This window comes from Euprymna scolopes, chromosome 1 (assembly GCF_053919585.1).
Source record: "Euprymna scolopes isolate OS-2025 chromosome 1, ASM5391958v1, whole genome shotgun sequence".
Taxonomy (NCBI): Eukaryota; Metazoa; Mollusca; class Cephalopoda; order Sepiida; family Sepiolidae; genus Euprymna; species Euprymna scolopes.
Genome location: NC_136482.1, coordinates 147,349,851 through 147,367,549, shown reverse-complemented (window position 1 = coordinate 147,367,549; position 17,699 = coordinate 147,349,851). Strand labels below are relative to the sequence as shown.

Here is a 17,699-nt window from a genome sequence, read left to right as displayed (position 1 = left end):
GTTTTTCTATCAACACATGGATGCAATTTCACAAAATCATCAGGAACGGTTTGGAAACATGAATGATTATAAATCCAAGTACAGAAGAACCCCGGAATGCCGTGGCTCTAGGATACGTTTTTTTTCTCAGGTTACGATGTGGAATACGATGTTTTTTTTTCCGGACCCTGGTTACGGTATTTGTCCCGCCTTACAGTGTTATTTGATTAGATACATGTGTATTACAGCGTAACCCGGATATAAGAGAACCGAATACAAGAAAAATTAATATAAGAGAGATTTTCTATGGTCCCAAATTAGAGCCTGTGTTAATGTAGAGGCAACCCGGATATCAGAAATCCGGATATAGTGTAACCCGGATATAAGAGCGTTGTAGGGACCGGATAAGTAGTCGCTTATATCCGGTTTACACTGTATATATTGTACGGTATTTTGTTACTAATTTTTAATGCCGTAGTCCGGGGTTCTACTGTACGAGTTTTGTGTGGCGCAAGTAAAATGAAAGCTGGAAAAATCTCGAACATGCCGCCGTCATGCTGCGCTGCTTTGGCAAAAGTCTTGAAGAGGGCGATGATATGAAATGGAACTCATACATCAAATCTGTCGCCAGGGACGCTGGGAAAATGGTGGGATCCTTCTACCGCTCCAGAAGATATCTCACTACTGATGCAATTCTCTATCTGTATAAAAGCCAAGTACGTCCAAGGATGGAGTACTGCTGCCACATCTGGGCAGGAGCTGCTAAAAACAGCCTATCCTGCCTTGACAGAGTACAAAATAGACTTCGTGGCTTAGTGGCTTTTCTCTTCCCTGCAACCTCTCTCTCACAGAAGAGACGTTGCAAGCCTGTCTTTGTTTTATCGTTATTTCCATGGCCAGTGCTCGTCTGAGCTCCGATCCCTCGTCCCCTTTCGCCAATCTTTCACGAGAAACACCCGTCTGGCTGAAACTACTGTCAATAATGTTCCCCACTCTCTATCTGTGGCTAAATCCAAACGTAGATTCCATGAGCAAAGCTTCTTTCTTAGAACTGCACGCCAGTGGAACTCTCTGCCGCTTGCCTGTTCTGACTACAACTTGGACGTCTTCAAGTCCAACATAAACAAACTCCTGACAAACCGCCCCCTTAAGTAAGACACTATCAAAACCCCCAATACTAATGATTACTACAATACTACCTCATTTATTACTGTACACGCAATAACCCTTATCCCTGAGTGGCCTTCGGGCCTTGATAAGTCGTGACCCCCATGTAAAAAAAAACTTAAAAGAGAGATTACCAATTTCTTCAACCTCATAGACAGTAAGAAGTGTATTACATCTTTCGCTACAGAAATGTCTAAATTATACAATGAAACATACACTTATACATTGATAACCAAACGTAGCTGTTGTCATCAGAACTGTAGCCATATTGCCAGTTACAATGGCATCCTGTGAGCGCAGTTTCTCTAAATCGAAACTAAAAACTTTCTTCGGAACTCTGTATCTCAGGAAAGACTGGCTGGCTTATCTGTTACAAACATTGAACATGAACTAAGCCGAGAAATTGACGCGGAGAATTTAGTACAGCAGTTTGGCACAGAGAAAGCCAGAAAAGGGAAATTTTAATAATAAGGTTGGCAGGGACACACATTGTTTTTTTCAATTCTATTTTAATTCCTGGTAAAATCTGTTTATTTATTTCGACACTTACTAAAGATTTCTTCTGACTGTATTTGTTGCTTCAGCATGAAAAGACATTTTATGCATTTGAAAACCTGTTTTATTACCATTTTGAAGGAATGTGCACCAGAAGGGTGCCTTTTTTTTTACATATGGATGGTTGCTATCTTTGATATTTCGGGATAACATGCTTTTGAAACACCCATCGTTTTTTTTACACCTTATTTCTTTTTGACAAAGGGATGTTATCCCGAAATATCAAAGACACCAACTATTCCGGTCCCCAAACCCAGTAAATTCTCATTTACTGATTTTATATCTGATGTTATATGCAACTTTAAAAAATAAATAGACGTACGGTATTTCATTATTCTACAAGATTTCCCCCTGTTTGTCTATTTTTGTTCATTTTGCACACCACTTCTCATACCGGTAACCCATCTTAAATTTTATTTACCAGCAATGCTTCAAGCAAACTAGATTTCCCCTCGGTGTTTTGCGGTGTGCGTCGAGCACAAAAAGAAAACTGGCAGTAGGCAAGCAGGCTCGAACCCATACCGCGAAGGAGGAAATGAACGTGAAGAAAAAACAAAAAACCGTGACGTCTTTGCTGTTGCGCTCATCGCCAAACCGGAAGTAACGTAGATTTAAATTAACGCTAGTCAATCGAAAATATCGGCGAAAGAAGCGACCCTTCCTTGTAGAAAAGTGCCCAGTTGAGAGTGAAGGAATTAATATTTTTAGCCAATTTTTCGATATTCGTTGTCCGAAGGGTCGAGTTTCAAAACGATACCAATCTCCTGAAAATCCGTCACCCCTGTCGAAAGTTTTAAGCAGACATACATACATACATACATACATACATACAAACAGACAGGTGAGATTTATATTATAGACTAGTCTGTGTGCGTGTTGAGCAAAAAAAAAAAAAAATTGGTAGTAGGCAAGCAGGCTCGAACCCGTACCGCGAAGGAGGAAAAGAACGCAAAAAAAAAAATAAATAAATAAATAAAACGTGTTGGTCATGCTAGTTTTTCATGAAACTTATTTCACCAGGTTGCGTTGTTCAATGCCAAATAGTGGATACATATTTGTCATAACCCTTGGATATGCGCGTTATACATGAACTAGCAGGGCTACCCGGCGTTGCTCGGGACCGTATAAACAATGAAAAAACAAAAGCAGATATTGAATATATGTTTTATTCTTAGGGGAGAGGAATCTTTCATCTCTATGTATTATTTGTTTTATCTACCCTAGGACTGGTATTGTTCATGTTTTATCCCTAGCGTAGGTAATTTACAGCATGTATATGAAATTGTTTTACCTTAGGGAGAAGAGAACAGGTAATATACAACATAATGTGTCTATATTACATCCCTGGCAACGCCTAGAAACCAGCTAGAACATGTATTTCAGTCAATCTTTATTACATCTTGGGCTATGCCGGGAAACCAGCTAATCTCTATTTAGTGACTTGACCACCAAAATACCTCCCTAAGTGTGTCCTTTCTTTTGAACTTATTAGATATAGGTATCTAGAAATGTGTGTGAAATTTTGTTGAATGCATTGTTCACTATGATTTTCTTATTGTTCTACACAATATCACCTGTAGCGAAATAAAACAGTAAACTTAGTGTAGTGTTAGAATAAAGAGCAAAGGAAAAAATTAGAATCATATTCTGTAATTACAAATCTAAATTTGCTAGCGTGTACCAGTATTTGCCAGGTTGTGGAAATTTGGAATTTATAACATATGTAGTGGCCTTTTCCTAGATACCTATTTTTATAATTGTTTCAGTACATTGCTACAAAATGTGACATTTGTTGGCGTTTGTAAAAAAAATCATGAATGTGCTTATATTCCAAAAAAGAAAATATCAGTGCACAGTATTGAAAGTGTTTGAGATTCAAAAGTCTGTAACATTTCTACTAACTTCATAAGATGTCATGTGAGAAACTTAATTGAATATCAAGACATTATCTGAAGCGTTTTTATTTTGGTGTAACGTATGTGTTTACAGTGAACCTTAACTTTTAATAAACAGATTGGTATGCAATGACATAGGCTAGGAATCTTAGACAAAATATATATAAATTGGAAAAATGTGTGAACAAATGAAAAAAAAATGATCCGCTCTACTTGATGACATCAAGCACAGTAATATTTTAGTGAAGAAAATATGAAATTGATGTTCAGTGATTAGTTTGGATGAATGAGAAAATGTAATTGTTTGATGCATAAAAAATAACTCATTTGCTGTATTTGATATTAAGCAGCAAAAAAATAGTGATTTGAATATTTAGGAAAACATCAAATCAGATTATGTAAAAAAAAAAGATGAAATTAGAAAATATATATTTTCTGTTTATGAGTTTTGCCAATTAAAATTTTGTGGCAGAAATTGGGTGATTACCATGCAATTTTATTTTGGTAAAATTCTTAAATTATTTCAATGTTTATTATAATTTCTTATTAGTGACTTGTTATCATCAAAATCCGCCCCAAAGAGTGTCCTTTCTTTTATTAGGTATCAGAATAGGTATCCAGATTTCTACTTCTATACAAATATGATATTGTAGTACAGTAAATGTCAAATTGTTTTTCAAGTATTAGTTTGTAACGTTTGTACTGACTTCATCAGATGTCATGTAAGAAACTGAATTCTATGTAAGAAGACTTTATCTGAAGTGTTTTTATTTTGGTATATCATGTGTGATTACACTGTAGTAATTGCGCTGAAAGCATGTTAATTACAAATGACAAAAGTTAAATCAATTTCTGATTCAGCTACACAATATAAACTAAAGGAAATCAAATTTGCAAAATAAAAGCAATATGTAGTTATGGGTTAGTTTGGAGTTAGAATAAAAAGCCAACAAAACAGTTAGTTTGTATTGTGTAGATTGGTCATTTCTGATAGTATTGAGAGTCGTCAATGAAAATCTTAATTTCTGACAAAATACTGAATGTTTCTTGGATACGCATTCGTAAAAAGTACCTTTTTTGGAAAAAAAAAAAAAAAAAAACACTCCCCGGATCACCTTCACCACCTTAAAAAAAAACAACTTTATTCTTCAAAAAATGTGCACATTGTTAGTGTAAAAAACAGATTCGCACCACTTGATGAAATCAAGCATAGTATTATTTTAGTAAAGAAAATATGAAATTGATTTTCAATAATTAGTTTGAATGAATATCAGAAAATGTAATTGTTTGATGCATAAGAAAGAACTCATCTGCTGAATTTGATATTAAGCAGCAAAATATTTCAAAACATAAAAGTGTGAAACATAACATGAATACTCTCCATTGTCACTTGAAAACATTGGTCTTGGTAGGCAGTTTATTAGATGCTCAAATAGTGGTCTTGGTATGGTGTGCTTAATATTATTGTATGCAAAATGTAAAAACACAAAAGAGGGTACAATCAATATTGAAAAAGTAACATCTGTCACAGAAAATAGTAATTTATAAATATCAAAAGAAATATTATTCTGTACTTAAAATGTTAAACTTACTGTTAACAATAATTTAAAATGGTGATCAGGATGAGTCCAACAACTTAGTCCTTGAGCTTTCTTATTGGTCATAGTAAAAAGAAATTGTAGTCTTTCAAGTTTGTTGGTCGCATTGGGATTCTTGGAATGTATCAACAGATTCCTGCATATGACTCTTTGTTAATTCCACACAATACAAAATATATATGTAAAGCAAAGTATAGGGTTAGTTTAAAACTATCCACACTGGTATGTGGAAATTCTAGATACCTATTGTTATAAAGTTTCAATTCATGTTTGATATATCACTCTACATGTTCCCTGTTGCACCCCAAAGATGTAAATGATTATCGAGAAAGTGAAATGAAACAGTATTTGAAATAAAATAGAAACAAATGCTGATGTTTACTATATAAAACACTGTGTTCAATGGAATTGAGCCTTATACAATATTGGTGGAATAAAAAAATCCATTTTTTTAATTCAATTTAAGAAATGAGCAAAAATTTGATATTTAAAATATTTGGCATGAAGAAAAAGAAATATAAGATAAAAGGTGATAAAGCAGTAAGAATCATATGCTGAATTCAATTATAAACAAATATGATTGTCAAAGAAATATCATGAAAATTTTGTAAGTGAAAAAAATTATTTTTTGATATATTTGGTTTCGAAGTATTAAGAAACATGTACAACTTCATTTTAAAGACAAAACGAAAACTGTACTAATGATAATGACAATGGTGAAAGGAAATTGGAAAAAAATGTATCAGAGGTAAAATGTTGGTCACATATACGTTTGTGTGGTATGCATGAAACACGTGTAGAAAATTATATTTTCTGATGCTGAAAGTAAGAAGAGAAACATTGTTAAAAAATGATCTAAAAGGCAATAGTAAAATCCTCATTTTTAGTGTGGGATATGTTGTTTGTTTCAATTGAGAAAGGAAACTTTAATTTATACAATTCGATGTTATAGATCACAAGTTTTATTACAATAAACATTGTGTTCTTTAATTATCAACCAAGTATATTTATTGATAAAAAGAGAATGTAATGGACATGTTTATTATAATTTATCAATATTAAATTGTTATCATGAAAAACCAATGGAAAGCGTGAATGTTATTTGGTGTTTTTAAAAAACAGCTACCAATGATTGTAACCAGTGATATTTGTGTATGCTAACAGTGCAAATGTGGTGGTGAAATGAATTTTTGTTTATTCTTCACAATATAAAATATATACACAAAACTAAAACATAATTTACGGTTAGTTAATGATAAGTTTAGGTTAGAGAATTAAGCAAAATTATAGATACCTATTGTTATAAAGCACCAATTCATGTTTGGTATATCAATCTACATGTTCCTTGTAGCACCCCAGAGAGGTAAATGAGTGTCAACAAAATGAAATAAAACATAGTATTTGAAATAAAATGAAAAAGTGCTTGAAAAGTGAAATATGCTGATGTTTACTATCTAAAACATTGCGTTCAATGCAATTGAAACTTATACTATATTGGTGGACTAAGAATTAAAGAAATAAAATTTAAGAAATTAGCAAAAAATTGATATATAAAATATTTGGCATGAAGAAAAACAAATATAAGACAAAAGGGGAAAAAGCAGTAACAATCATGTGCTGAAGTTCATTGAAAATAAATCGTTTGTCAAAGAAATATAATGAAAATTCTCAGAGTGAAAAAAAAAATGGGATTTTTACAAATCTGGTTTCCAAGTAATAGGAAACATGTACAGCTTCATTTTAACGACAAAATGTAAACTGTAGTAATGGTAATGAGAATGTTGAAGGAAATTGGCAAAAAATTGTTAGTCAAATGTTGATCAAATATTATAAGTTTGTGTGATATGCATGAAACGTTTAGAATATGATCTGCTCTCATGCTGAAAGCAAGTAGAGAAACATTGTGAAAAAATGATGTAAAGCTAAGCTAAGCAAACGACCATTGAATGGAAATGTTTATTATAATGTATCAAGATGAACATATTATCATGAAAAAGCAAATCGAAATAGTGATAGTTATTTGGTGCTTATACGAAACAGGTATCAAGTATTGTCACCAGTGATTTTATTGATGTTAACAGTGCATGTCACTAAAACTAATGATGGTAGCGAAATTAAGTTTTGTTAATTCTACCCAATATAAAATATATACGCAAAACAAAGTAAACAAAGTTACGGGTTAGTTAATGATAAGTTTAGGTTCGAGAAATAAGCAAAGGAAAATAAAATAAAGGTACATGTGTTTATATTGTGTAAAATGTTAGTCTGTAAATATTTCAAACTATCAACACTGGTATGTGTAAATCCTAGATACCTATTGTCATAAAGTACCACTTCTTGTTTGATATATCACTTTACATGTTCCCTGCAGCATCCCAGAGAGTTAAATGAGTGTCCACAAAATGAAATAAAACATAGTACTGGAAATAAAATAAAATAAGAATATGTCTGAAAAGAAATAAATGCTGTTTACTATATAAAAAGTTGTTTTCAAGTGTCAAATGGAATTGAATCTTATACAATGTTGGTGGATTATGAAATTGCATGAATGAAATAACATTGGAGAAATAAGAAAAAAGTTTATATATACAATATTTACAAATGTAAGATAAAAGGTGAAGAAGGGCCAAATCCGAGATCTATAAATCGCAAATTTTCAAAGTGAAAACAGATATTTTTTTTTTTTTTTTAGATCTGCTTTCCAAGTAATAGTAACCATGTACAGCTTCATTTTAAATGAAAACTGTACTAATGATAATGTTCATGGTGAAAGGAAATTGGAAAAAAATTAAAAATGTCAGAGGTAAAATGTTTGTGTGGTATGCATGAAACACGTGTAGAAAATGATCTCATGCTGAAAGTAAGAGAAACATAGCTAAAAAATTATGTAAACGCAATAGTAAAATCCTCATTTTTAGGAACATAGTGTGGGGTATGTTGTTTGTTTCAATTGAGAAAGGAAAGTTTAATTTTTAGAATTGGATGTTATAGATCACAAGTTTTATTACAATAAACATTGTGTTCTCTAATTATCAACCAAGTATATTTATTGATAAAAAAAGAAAAGTAATGGACATGTTTATTATAATTTATCAATATTAAATTGTTATCATGAAAAACCAATGGAAAGCGTGTTGGTTATTTCGTGTTCATAAGAAAAAACATCATGGGTTGTCACCAGTGATTTTATGTATGCTAACATTTCGCTGCAAATGTGGTAGCTAAATGTCTTTTTGGTTATTCTACACAAAATAAAATATATACACAAAACAAAGTAAAAGAAATGTCAGGGTTAGTTAATGATAAGCTTAGTACCAAGAAATAAGCACAGAATAAGGAAAAGAAAGATACATTTGTTGATATTGTGTCGATTGGTGAATTTGTTGGTTCATTTTGTTTTATGACATATCAACACTATATCATGCCCAATCTAGTGACATTTTTTTTTCCTAGAATATATTTGTTTATTTAATGTTGGTTTCTATTTAACTCATAATTGGGACCCTAACAGGTACTACTACTCCAGATCAGAGTGGACCTGGTAGCAATAGCAATTAAATGGTGGCTTCACACTTCACAAAGCCCCATGTTTGGATACAGTTTATGGTCATATCCAGGACCTGGTGAATTTGTAAATAATTGAAACGATCAACACTGGCGAGTTAGAATTCTACATACCTATTGTTATAAAGTACCAATTTATGTTTTACATATCACTCCACAACGTTGCTGCAGAATCCAGACAGTTGAAAGAGTCTCAAGAAACTGAAAAGCTATTTAGTACTCTTAAATAAAATAACATGCATAAAGAAATCCTAATATAAGACAATAGATGAAAAAGCAATAAAAATTTTGTGTGGAATCAAGTGAAAACAGTTTCTTTGTCAAAGAAATTGCATGAAGATTCTCAGAGACTTTTCCTTCCTCGTTCCCTTCCCTTTTGGTGGAAGGACACTTTCACAGTGGCTCAGAAGGTGGGCTGAGCACACTTCCTACAAAGGTGGGATGGGTAAATTTCTTTTTCATTTGGTTGCCTGGAGGACAGGCTTAGGCCCCCCCCCCAAAAAAAAAACGTTGGAGCCAGGGAACTTCTCCTCCCAGAAGGGGGAGGGGGGCCCGGGAAGGCTTCTCTTCCCATATTTTTTGTTTTGTGTAAGGTTGATCTCTTTCCAAAGGGAGTAAGAGGATATCCCTCTCTTAGGAGGAGAGCGAAGGCTCCCTGGGCCTCCCATCCTCCTTCTGAGAGAAGTTCCCCGGCTTCCACATTCATTGCTCAGCCCGCCGTCCAGGCAATCAGAGTCTGATTGTCTGCCGTATATAAAAAGGCGATTTTAGCTTGTCAGGCGGTATGCTCTGCGTAGACCATTTTTCTTCCACCTGTTGACCTTCCCTCCCTGTCATACAATACGCTTAAACAGGATATTTTAATTTATGCAGATTCCATATAGACTTTTAGTTTCCCAGGGTGTATACCCTCCGTTGACCATTTATGTTTAAGAGTTTTCCTTGCCCCTTCTCTGCCCCAGAATGGGAAGGGAGCTCTTTCCCACTGTATGGGGGGGGGGGGGCGGCTTTCTTTTATGGTTATGTGGGGAGCCTTACCTTTACCCCCCTTAAGGTGGTAGGTCTTTTTTGTAAAATTGTTAGTCAAATGTTGATCAAATATTATAAGTTTTTGTGATATGCATGAAACATGTGCAGAATATGATCTGCTCTCATGCTGAAAGCAAGTAGAGAAACATTGTGAAAAAATGATGTAAACCTAAGCTAAGCAAACGACCAGTCAATGGAAATGTTTATTATAATGTATCAACAATAACACATTATCATAGTTATTTGGTGCTTATACGAAACAGGTATCAGGGATTGTCACCAGTGATTTTATTTATGTTAACAGTGCATGTCACTACAAATAATGATGGTAGCGAAATTAAGTTTTGTTTATTCTACCTAATATAAAGTATATACACAAAACAAAGTAAACATCTGCTGAATATTAAGCAGCAAAATATTTTAAAACATAAAAATGTGAAACATAACATGAATACTCTCCATTGTCACTTGAAAACATTGGTCTTGGTAGGCAGTTTATTAGATGCTCAAATAGTGGTCTTGGTATGGTGTGCTTAATATTATTGTATGCAAAATTTAAAAACACAAAAGAGGGTACAATCAATATTGAAAAAGTAACATCTGTCACAGAAAATAGTAATTTATAAATATCAAAAGGAATATTATTCTGTACTTAAAATGTTAAACTTACTGTTAACAATAATTTAAAATGGTGATCAGGATGAGTCCAACAACTTAGTCCTTGAGCTTTCTTATTGGTCATAGTAAAAAGAAATTGTAGTCTTTCAAGTTTGTTGGTCGCATTGGGATTCTTGGAATGTATCAACAGATTCCTGCATATGAATCTTTGTTAATTCCACACAATACAAAATATATATACAAAACAAAGTAAAGCATAGTATAGGGTTAGTTGTGTCCTCTAATTATCAACCAACTATTGCTAAAAAGAGAAAAGCACTGGAAATGTTTCTTATAATGTATCAATATTGAATTGTTCTCATGAAACACAAATCGAAATAGTGATAGTTATTTGGCGCTTATAAGAAACAGGTATCAGGGATTTTGGTGTATCAGATGTTTTTACAGTGAACTTAACTTTCAAGAAACAAATTGGTATGCAATGACATAGGCTAAGAATCTTAGACAAAATATATTCAAATGAAAAAAAATGTTGAACACTTATAACTTTGTATGGACTCTCAAAAACATTTGTAAAAAATGTGTAAACAAATGTAAAAAAAAATGATCCGCTCTACTTGATGACATCAAGCACAGTAATATTTTAGTGAAGACAATATGAAATTGATGTTCAGTGATTAGTTTGGATGAATGAGAAAATGTAATTGTTTGATGCATAAAAATAACTCATTTGCTGTATTTAATATTAAGCAGCAAAATATAGTGATTTGAATATTTAGGAAAACATCAAACCAGATTATGTAAAAAAAAAAAGATGAAATTAGAAAATATATATTTTATGCTTATGAGTTTTGCCAATGAAAATTTTGTGGCAGAAATTGGGTGATTACCAAGTAATTTTATTTTGGTAAAATTCTTAAATTATTTCAATGTTTATTATAATTTCTAATTAGTGACTTGTTATCATCAAAATCCGCCCCAAAGAGTGTCCTTTCTTTTATTAGGTATCAGAATAGGTATCCAGATTTCTACTTCTATACAAATGTGATATTGTAGTACAGTAAATGTCAAATTGTTTTTCAAGTATTAGTTTGTAACGTTTGTACTGACTTCATCAGATGTCATGTAAGGAACTGAATTCTATATAAGACTTTATCTGAAGTGTTTTTATTTTGGTAGATCATGTGTGATTACACTGTAGTAATTGCGCTGATAGCATGTTAACTACAAATGACAAAAGATAAATCAATTTCTGATTCAGCTACACAATATAAACTAAAGGAAATCAAATTTGCAAAATAAAAGAAAAATGTAGTTATGGGTTAGTTTGGAGTTAGAATAAAAAGCCAACAAAACAGTTAGTTTATATTGTGTAGACTGTTTAATTAACTTTGTTCATTTCTGATAGTATTGAGAGTGGTCAATGAAAATCTTAATTTCTGACAAAATACTGTAATTTTCTTGGATACCCATTCGTAAAAAGTACCTTTTTTGTGAAAAAAAAAAAACACTCCCCAGATCACCTTCACCACCTAAAACACAAAAACAAAAATATCTTTATTCTTCAAATATTGTGGTTGACTGGAGGACGGGCTGAGCACTCCCAAAAAGGTAGGAGCCGGGGAACTTCTCCTCCCAGAAAGGGGGCCCGGGAAGGCTTCCCTGTCCCCATATTTTTTTTTTTTTTTGTGTAAGGTTGATCTCTTTCGGAATGGAGTAAGCAGAACCGACAGGGGGGGGGGGTCAATCAACCATACAAAAGGATATCTATCTCTTAGTTGAAAGAGGGAAGGTCTCCCTGTCCTCCCATACCCCTTCTGAGAGAAGTTTTCCCAGCTCTCAGCTTTGGGGTGGGGGGGGGGGTAGGAGGGCTTAGCCCGCCCTCAAGGCAAATAGTCTGACTGTCTGCCTTATATAAAAAGGCGATTTTAGCTGGTCAGGTGGTATGACCTGCATTGACTATTTTTCCTCCACCTGTTGACCTTCCTTAATATTTATTTTTAATAATAAACACATTTTATTTTAATATTAATATTTATTTGTAATAATAAACACATTATATTATTTTAAATATTAATATTTATTTTTAATAATAAACACATATTATTTTAAATATTAATATTTATTTATAATAATAAACACATTTTATTCTACTTTAAATATTAATATTTATTTTTAATAATAAAAACAATTTTATTTGAATATTAATATTTATTTTTAATAATAAACTCATTTTTATTTTAATAATTATTTTTAATACTAACTCATTTTATTATTGTAAATGTTAATATTTATTTTTAATAATTATTGTTATTTAATAATAATATCTTCTATTTTTTTACTGTTTATGTCTAACTTTTATCGACTTTTTTTTTTTAATAGCATATTCTTTAAATGAATAGAAAAATATAGAAAAATAATTTCCCAAATTTTAGACCCCGGTTATTTGGCTGATAGTCGATAAAAATGATTAAAAGAGAGATTCATGAACATTAACGTTGTCATATAAAAAGAAAATGCTAATAAGAAGTGTTTTTAATCAATGTAACATATTTATTCAACTCTGTCATATTCATATATTTGTTTGATGACAACTTTTTCGAATCTGTGTACAGTAAAAACGATATACTTACATAGGATTTTGAAAGCATTTAAACTGTCGAAGAGTTTTATTATAAATAAAAGAGTTTAGTTTGTTGAACTTAATGGACTTTTTTGTTGTATCTATTAACTGTTTATTCTTTTTATCAAACAAAAAGAGAATTTTTATATTGACATGTGATGGACTGTTTTTCTAACATCGAAATTTTAAAATTAGTTTTATTTAAAAAAAAAAAAAAACTCGCCATTAGTGGACGGTCAAAAGACAAATATATAACAAATAAATGTTAGGAAAGGCAAGATAAGTTACTTTTCTATCCAACTGGATATATTTTTTGTGTTTTTAATCACTGTAACATATTTATTCAGCTCGAAAAACATACAGTGTTTACCGATGTATTCGAAAAATGCCACCAGTTGTTTACATAGCCATTTGCCGGAAGTGACGGTTTTTTTTTATATAAGTTTTATTCAAACAGGCTTTAAGTTCAAATTAATGGACTTTTTTTTATACTTCCAAAATAAACTATTACAGTCGTTTAAAACATAATAGAAGTATTATTTTTTATTTTTTAAAAACAATGTTTACAAAATGTCTATGCGCGTTTCTTCCGGCCGGCTGCGAATAGCATAAATAAATAACTGTTGCCAGAATTTATCGCATTTTTATTTTTTAATAGCATTTTCTTAAAACGAATAGAAAAATAATTTCCCATGAAAAAAAAAAAAAGAAAATGCTATTAAATATAATAAAAATTACTGAGATAAAAATATAAAAAAATACGTACGTAACAACAAAAACACACCGAAGAAAGTGTGTGTGTGTGTGTGTGAGAGAGAGAGAGAGAGAGAGAGAGAGGGAGGGAGGGAGGGAAGAGGAAGCGGTGTATGATGAATTTTGTTCCTTTTCGAAGCAGCACAAAAAGTAAGTGTTTCCATAATAACCAAACCGTGACGTCACGTCACGTGACATGACTAAGCGTTTTTAAACGAATAGAAAAATAGAAAGAGGGTGATAGAGAAAGTGAGAGAGAGAGAGTAAGTGTGAGAGAGAGAGACGGTGTTGGTTTTACTCCCCCCCCTTCCAGCTTAAGAGGTATGAGGTCACGTGGTAATATACAAAATGGCTAATTATTTTACATTACATAAATATTACGATATTTTTATAATCGTCTAATATTTTGAAAGGTGAATTTTTTTAATCCCGTACTTTTTTTCCTGACATTTTTCGTTAAAACTCTTGTATAAATAATATTTTTAACCAGGTAATAACGATGGAAACATTGGCATAAAGTAAAAAAAAAGATATAACTGAGCCGAAGAGAAAAATGCAAAAGTATCGGAGAAAGATTTTTTTATTAACAATTGTTCGCCATTAGTGGACGTTGACGTCACGTCATGTGACATGACTAAGCTTTTTTTTTTTTACGTATTAATTACATTGGATCATTCAAGAATTACGTAATAAAAAGCATTACAATGACAGTTTTTTTTGGGACCCCCTTGGAGATAACTGATACTTTTACCCCTTTCTCCTCGTCCGTTTGACGTGAAATTTCGATATTTGTCATCCGGGACACGGGGCTTCGATATGATACCAAATTTATCAAGTCTGGTTGTGTGTTTCAAAAGTTTTAGCGTTACATACAAACATACAAACTCACAGACATTTGGGATTTATATATATAGAAGACTAGCAGGGCTACCCGGCGTTGCTCGGGACCGTATAAACAATGAAAAAACAAAAGCAGATATTGAACATATGTTTGATTCTTAGGGGAGAGGAATCTTTCATCTCTATGTATTATTTGTTTTATCTACCCTAGGACTGGTATTGTTCATGTTTTATCCCTAGCATAGGTAATTTACAGCATGTATATGAAATTGTTTTACCTTAGGGAGAAGAGAACAGGTAATATACAACATAATGTGTCTATATTACATCCCTGGCAACGCCTAGAAACCCGCTAGAACATGTATTTCAGTCAATCTTTATTATATCCTGGGCTATGCCGGGAAACCAGCTAATCTCTTTTTAGTGACTTGACCACCAAAATACCTCCCTAAGTGTGTCCTTTCTTTTGAACTTATTAGATATAGGTATCTAGAAATGTGTGTGAAATTTTGTTGAATGCATTGTTCACTATGATTTTCTTATTGTTCTACACAATATCAACTGTAGCGAAATAACACAGTAAACTTAGTGTAGTGTTAGAATAAAGAGCAAAGGAAAAAATTAGAATCATATTTTGTAATTGCAAATCTAAATTTGCTAGCATGTACCAGTATTTGCCAGGTTGTGGAAATTTGGAACTTATAACATATGTAGTGGCCTTTTCCTAGATACCTATTGCTAAAAATTATACTTTCATTTTGTTAGAAAAATCTCTCTTCAGATGCCCTGCATCATTCAAAATAAAAACAAATATTTTTATAATTGTTTCAGTATATTGCTACACAATGTGAAAGTTTTTAACGTTTGTAAAAAAAATCATGAATGTGCTTATATTGCAAAAAAGAAAATATCAGTGCACAGTATTGAAAGTGTTTGAGATTCAAAAGTCTGTAACATTTCTACTAACTTCATAAGATGTCATGTGAGAAACTGAATTGAATATCAAGACATTATCTGAAGCGTTTTTATTTTGGTGTAACATATGTGTTTACAGTGAACCTTAACTTTTAATAAACAGATTGGTATGCAATGACATAGGCTAAGAATCTTTAACAAAATATATATAAATTGGAAAAATGTGTGAACAAATGAAAAAAAAATGATCCGCTCCACTTGATGACATCAAGCACAGTAATATTTTAGTGAAGAAAATATGAAATTGATGTTCAGTGATTAGTTTGGATGAATGAGAAAATGTAATTGTTTGATGCATAAAAATAACTCAGTTGCTGTATTTGATATTAAGCAGCAAAATATAGTGATTTGAATATTTGGGAAAACATCAAACCAGATTATGTAAAAAGAAAAAAAAAAGATGAAATTAGAAAATATATATTTTATGTTTATGAGTTCTGCCAATCAAAATTTTGTGGCAGAAATTGGGTGATTACCATGCAATTTTATTTTGGTAAAATTCTTAAATTATTAGAATGTTTATTATAATTTCTAATTAGTGACTTGTTATAATCAAAATCCGCCCTAAAGAGTGTCCTTTCTTTTATTAGGTATCAGAGTAGGTATCAAGATTTCTACTTCTATACAAATGTGATATTTCAGATCTGTACATAAAAAATTTGTTGAATATATAGGTTGAGAATTGTTCTGTGTCGCTCTCTCTCACACACACACGCATTCTCACTTTTATAGATATAATAGATAGATTACTCTAGATATATTTCCATATGTCTGAATACCCTATATACAAATTTTCAAATCTGTAGATAAAAAAATTTGTTGAGTATATAGGTTGAAAATTGTTCTCTCTCTCTCACACACACATTCTCAATTTTAGAGATATAATAGATAGATTATGCTAGATATATTTCCATATGTCTGAATACCCTATATACAAATTTTCTAATCTGTAGATCAAATATTTGTTGAATATATAGGTTGAAAATTGTTCTTACTCTCTCTCTCTCTCTCTCTGGCTACCTCACACACACATTCTAACTTTTATAGATATAATAGATAGATTATGCTAGATATATTTCCATATGTGTGAATACCCTATATACAAATTTTCTAATTTGTAGATAAAAAATTTGTAGAGTGCATAGGTTGAGAATTGTTCTCTCTATCTCTCACACACACACATTCTAACTTTTAAAGATATAATAGATTATGCTAGATATATTTCGATATTTCTGAATACCCTATATATAAAAATTTGTTGAATGTATCGGTTGAGAACTGTTCTCTCTCTCTCTCTCTCTCTCTCTCGCTCACACACACACACATTCTCACTTTTATAGATATAATAGAAAGATTATCCTAGATATATTTCTATTTGTATGAATACTCTATATACACATTTTAAAATCTGTAGATAAAGAATTTGTTGAGTATATGGGTTGAGAATTGTTCTCTCTCTCTCTCTCTCTCTCTCTCTCTCACACACACACACACATTCTCACTTTTATAGATATAATAGATTATGCTAGATATATTTCCATATGTCTGAATACCCTATATACAAATTTTCAAATCTGTAGATAAAAAATTTGTTGAGTATATAGGTTGAGAATTGTTCTCTCTCTCTCTATCACACACATTCTCACTTTTATAGATATAATAGACAGATTATGCCAGATATATTAAAATATGTCTGAATGCCCAATATACAAATTTTGAAATCTGTAGATAAAAAATTTGTTGTATACATAGGTTGACAATTGTCCTCTCTCTCACACACACACACATTCTCACTTTTATACATATAATAGATAGATTATGCTAGATATATTTCTATATGTCTGAACACCCTATATACAAATGTTCAAATCTGTGGATAAAAAATTTGTTGAATGTATAGGTTGAGAATTTTTATCTCTCTCTTTTTCTCTCTCTCTCTCTCGCTATCTCACACACACGCATTCTCACTTTTATAGATAAAATAGATAGATTATGCTAGATATATTTCCATATGTCTGAATACCCTATATACAAAGTTTCAAATCTGTAGATAAAAAATTTGTTGAATAAATAGGTTTAGAATTGTTCTCTCCTTCTCTCACA

At 31.7% G+C, this 17,699-nt stretch overlaps 1 protein-coding gene across 4 annotated transcripts in view; it reads right to left on the bottom strand.

Annotated features, from left to right (window-relative positions):
* Window positions 1–17,699, bottom strand: part of LOC145276491 (D-aspartate oxidase-like) — a 221,282-nt gene that overhangs the window by 117,195 nt on the left and 86,388 nt on the right. The window contains exon 1 of one of the 4 annotated variants that reach the window (XM_080127744.1): window positions 13,795–13,891. The exons of the other annotated variants lie outside the window; for them this stretch is intronic. The gene's annotated coding sequence lies outside the window, so the exon portion shown is untranslated. Of the gene's footprint in view, window positions 1–13,794; window positions 13,892–17,699 lie in introns of those variants that run through there. 4 annotated transcript variants of the gene reach the window in all.